Source organism: Vespula vulgaris, chromosome 25, assembly GCF_905475345.1.
Source record: "Vespula vulgaris chromosome 25, iyVesVulg1.1, whole genome shotgun sequence".
Taxonomy (NCBI): Eukaryota; Metazoa; Arthropoda; class Insecta; order Hymenoptera; family Vespidae; genus Vespula; species Vespula vulgaris.
Genome location: NC_066610.1, coordinates 886386 through 891385, shown reverse-complemented (window position 1 = coordinate 891385; position 5000 = coordinate 886386). Strand labels below are relative to the sequence as shown.

At 26.5% G+C, this 5000-nt stretch overlaps 1 protein-coding gene and 1 non-coding gene across 3 annotated transcripts in view; one reads left to right on the top strand and one right to left on the bottom strand.

Moving 5' to 3' along the window:
- The window catches only part of LOC127072451 (putative transcription factor SOX-15), a 141358-nt gene that overhangs the window by 123017 nt on the left and 13341 nt on the right, over positions 1-5000 (top strand). The window lies entirely within an intron of this gene.
- On the bottom strand, positions 1927-2046 carry LOC127072470 (5S ribosomal RNA). The gene has a single exon (XR_007785471.1). It is a non-coding gene; the product is annotated as a 5S ribosomal RNA (ribosomal RNA).

Here is a 5000-nt window from a genome sequence, read left to right as displayed (position 1 = left end):
ATTTCTCGTTTTATCTTTCTTTTTCTTTTATTTATAGCTCTATCTCCCTCTCTCTTTCATAATTATATTTCTCTCTCTCTCCATCACTCTCATCATTATATCTCTTTCTTTCACCATTATCATCATATATATCTTTCTTCATTATTAAATTTATTCTCTCTAACTGCCTCTATCTTTTTTCTTTTTCTCTTCATTATGTTTCTCTCTCTCTTTCTAAACAAGTTTTTTCTCTCTTCCTCTCTCATTTCATTATGTCTCTTTCTCCTTCTCTTTTTTCATCATCATCATCAGCATCATCATTAAATATATACATATCTATTTCTTTTTCATATTTTTCTCTTACTCTCTCTTATTATCAATATCATGTATATCTCTTTCTCTCTAATCAAGTTTTCTCTCTCGCACTTAATCGTGTCTTTTTTCCTTTTTCTCTCTCTCTTATCATCATCATCATATATACACATCTATCTTCATTTCTCTCTCTTATTTTCTTTTTCTCTGTCTCTCTCTCTCTCTCTCTCTCTCTCTCTCTCATCATACACATATACACATATATATATATGTATGTATATATATATATATATATATATATATATATATATATATATATATATGATGATGATGATGATGACGAGAAAGAGAAAGATATATCATATATATATATACATCTGTCTCTTTCTGTCTCTCTCTCTCTCCTGTCTCTCTCTCTCTCTCTCTCCAGTCTCTCTCTTTCTCTCTCTGTCTCTATTTGTCTCGTTCTTTTCCGTTAAGCGAGTAACTTTATCAACTTAAAGAACGAAGGGAATATTGAGTTTCGTGGCCGACGGTATCCGATCATAACATTGATAATGATTCTCTTTCTACGCCTACGGGCCGGTGTCTGGATAAGGGAGATGAAAGGTACGGGCCGAGCAATACTCTCGCTAATACCGAGGGACCGAGACGCGAACGTCTCTCTCTCTCTCTCTCTCTCTCTCTCTCTCTCTCTCTCTCACCCTCCCACTCTCACTCTCTCTCTCTCTCTCTCTCTCTCTCTTTCGATTCTCGTTTGTATTCGAAGGGAACAATAGCGACGAGCTCGATCTCTGAAAATATTTTCAACGACGGACTTTCGATCGATCGATCGATCGATCGATCGATTGAAGGAAACGTTTGTGTCGAGTTAAGTTCGGATAGAATGTATGTACGTACGTACGTATGTATGTATATATGTATGTGTACGAGTATTAGAATCGGTTATTGGATTATGTCGATTGTCTAATATTATATTACATATTGTTTACGATCTCTCAAGTTAATCGATTTATTTTTATAGAATTTTAATTCTGGAAGGGTTCTTTTCCTTCCTTTTTTTTTTGGAAATACATTTTTCTTTATCTATATATTCATCAAGATAGATGTGATTAGGTTTGATTGCGTTAAAGAAAAATTTATAGTACAGCGTATGATCACGTTAATTAAATATTTTTGATATGATTTGTTTTTTAAATACTAAATACATGAAGTGGAAAAAAAATATATATATATAAAATTAATATATAATTGGTCAAAAAGTTATATGAATATTTTTTATTGTACTTTCAATAAAAGTATGTTTATATAATAATTTATTAATATATAAATATATAATAATTTTATTGATACATATATACAAAATATTTATTAATGTGTATGTGTATACATATATATATATGTATTGTTTATTTATTTATTGGACAATTCAATTTAGATTGCATTTTTACTTTTTATTAGATGTGCTTGAAAAAAATCAGATGAGATTGTTGAAATATTTTTTTATGACCAATTTTATATATTCAAAAATATTTAACGAAAACAAGTTTTGATTATTATTATCATCGTTATTATTAACGTAGTATATTTTTTGATTGTTGATAAGAAAAAAAAAGAAAAAAAGAATAAAAACAATGTCAACAACACACGGTGTTCCCAAGCGGTCACCCATCCAAGTACTAACCGTGCCCAACATTGCTTAACTTCAGTGATCGGACGAGAACTGGTGCTTTACAACGTGGTATGATCGTTGACTTGTATCATATGATTTTATTATAGAATTTTATTCTTTATATAATTGGTTTTATTCAACTTTTGTTTATATTATAAAATATATTTTGCAGATAGTACATAAGTAAAAGATTAATTGATGTATAAAAAGTAAAAAAAATTCTAATTTTTTATCAAACATATACGCGCAAATGTACGATGTAATGTTCATTAAAAAATCTCCTAAATCGTACTATTTTTAAATAATATATATATATATATATATATATATATATATATATATATATGAATGTATATATATATGTATATTATTTAATTAAAATTAAAATATATCGAATAATGTTCTTAATAATTTTAGTAAAAAAAGAAAAAATTGAAGCATTACTCCATATCGTAATAAAATTTATAATAAATTAATTCGTCCTTCAAAAAGAAAAGAAAGGAAATAAATAAAACGTAAGGTATGATAATCCATTAATTAATGATTAATAATTAGTATATATATATATATAATTAATAAATAGTATATATATATATGTCTAATAAATATAAAACATAACCTAAAATATTATCTTTAAAATTATAACCAATTATCGCCATCAAATTCTCTCTCTCTCTCTCTCTCTTTCTCTCTCTCTCTTTCTCTCTCTGTCATACACACACACATACATATACGTAGACACACATTTATTATCAGATACAAAAATCTATTTACAAAAAAACAACAATTTGGCAATAAATTTACATAATTAAACTCTGTATAAAATTTAAAAGGCCGTTAGAAGTTTCACGCTGAATTAAGAAAATGTCACGTAAGTAACCAAGTAAATAGTTATACCGCGAGTTAATATATGGGACACCATACGATCGTAAAGTTGAAAGAACGTAAACGAAATTCTTCGAAAGTTTGCACGATAAACATAAAGAAGAAGACGAAGACGAAGTATAAAAGAAAGAAGAAGAAGAAGAAGAAACGAGGAAGAAAACGGTTTGTTAATCAAAGATGGCCGGTCAAATAAATTACCGGCAGGTGTGTGCGTAAATCAGCTTGGAATCGTTAATTAGATGGGTAAGAGAGAGACAGAGACACATGGAGGACGTACAAAGAGAGAAAGAGAGAGGGAAAGAGTGAGAGAGAGAGAGAGAGAGAGAGAGAGACAGAGAGAGAGAGAGAGGTTAAATTTTCTGGAAAATGTCAGCACCTCTTCGTCTTCTTCTCGTTCTTCTTCTTATGTGCTAGATCTTCTGAAAGATCTTCTTCGATCAGAGATCTCGTGTCGTTTTCGAGAAAGTCGTACAGTATTTCGATAAATATCGATAAATTTTTTTTAATTTATCGAATGTAAATATTTCGATAAATATCGATAAATTCTTTTTAATTTATCGAATGTAAATATTTCGATAAATATCGATAAATTTTTTGTAACTCATCGAGTATAAAAATTTGGTTAAATCGATTTCAATGTCTTTGTACGAGGGAAATATTTATTTGTAAACATTTATTTGAAGTCTTTTTAATGCAGTTTTTTTGATTTTCTAATGTTTTTGCTTTTTTATTGACGTTAGGTTTTTTTCTTTTTCCTTTTTTGTTATTGAATTTTTCTAAAAAATAAAATAAAATAAAATGAAATGGAATTAAGTGAAATTCTAAATAAATCTTTTGAGAAAAGTAATGAAATTAATTCTGATTAATTTTTTGTAAAACTGTGTTGAAATGAAATTAATTTTTTGTAAGAAATTAAATGTTCTGAAGGTAATTTTTATAAAAAAATGAAATGAATTGAAATTAATTTTTCTAAGAGAAGAAATCAAATGCGATTAATTTTTTAAGGAATGAAATGAATTTTGATGAATTTTCCATAGAGTGAAATAAATTTGGATGAATTTTCTGTAGAATGAAATGAAATTATGCTATAATAAATTTCTTAAAAAATGAAATCAAATGAGTTTTCTGAAATATGAAATAAAATGAACTTCCTCCAAACTGAAATGAAATGTAAATTATAATGAACATTCTGAAAAAATAAATTAAATTGAATTGAATTTTAAAAATAAAAACATGAAATTTTTCAAATAAAATAAAATTATAATGAACTCTGTCAAATAAAATGAAATGAAATTTCATTCTTTAATTTCTAAAATTTCAATTGAAAACTTGTTAATCAATTAAAAAATAATCAAATGAACAATTAATTTGCGAATGTAATTTCTTCGTATCTAAAATTTCATCTACAAATTTCATATAAGAAAATAATAAATAATTTTATCATACAATAAAATATGCTTATGCATTTCACATATAGATGTATATTATATTATATAATAATAATAATATTATTATTATATTATCTAACAATATTATATAAATAATTATGATATTATAATTAATAATATTATTAATATATTAATATATTATATTATATTATATTATATTATATAATAATATTAAATTATCATTATCATTATTATTATTATAGATAGTATTGTTTAATAATTATATCTCTTTTATTTGCATCGATCCTTATTTCTTTCTATCCTTGTTAAAATGTCAAGTTAACTCTATATTATGCACATATAATATATATATATATATGTGTGTATATATATATATATATATATATATTCTTTCTCTCTTTCTCTCTCTTATTTTCTTCAATAAAATAAGAAAAGACAAAAACACCGCTCAAGCAACAGCAAACATAGGTGAGAGAAAGAGAGAGAGAGAGAGAGAGAGAGAGAGAGAGAGAGAGAGAGAAAGAGAGAGAAAGAGAGATACAAATTGAATGTAATCTCTGTCTGTTTCTCTCTCTCTCTCTCTCTCTCTCTCTCTCTCTCTCTCTCTCTTTCTTGTCCAAAGAAACAACTGAATAATACTGAAAGAGAAAGAGAGAGAAAGAGAGAGAAACAGAGAGAGAGAAAGAGAAATATACAAACCTAATGTAATCTCTGTCTGTCTCTCTTTTTCTCGTTCAAAGATA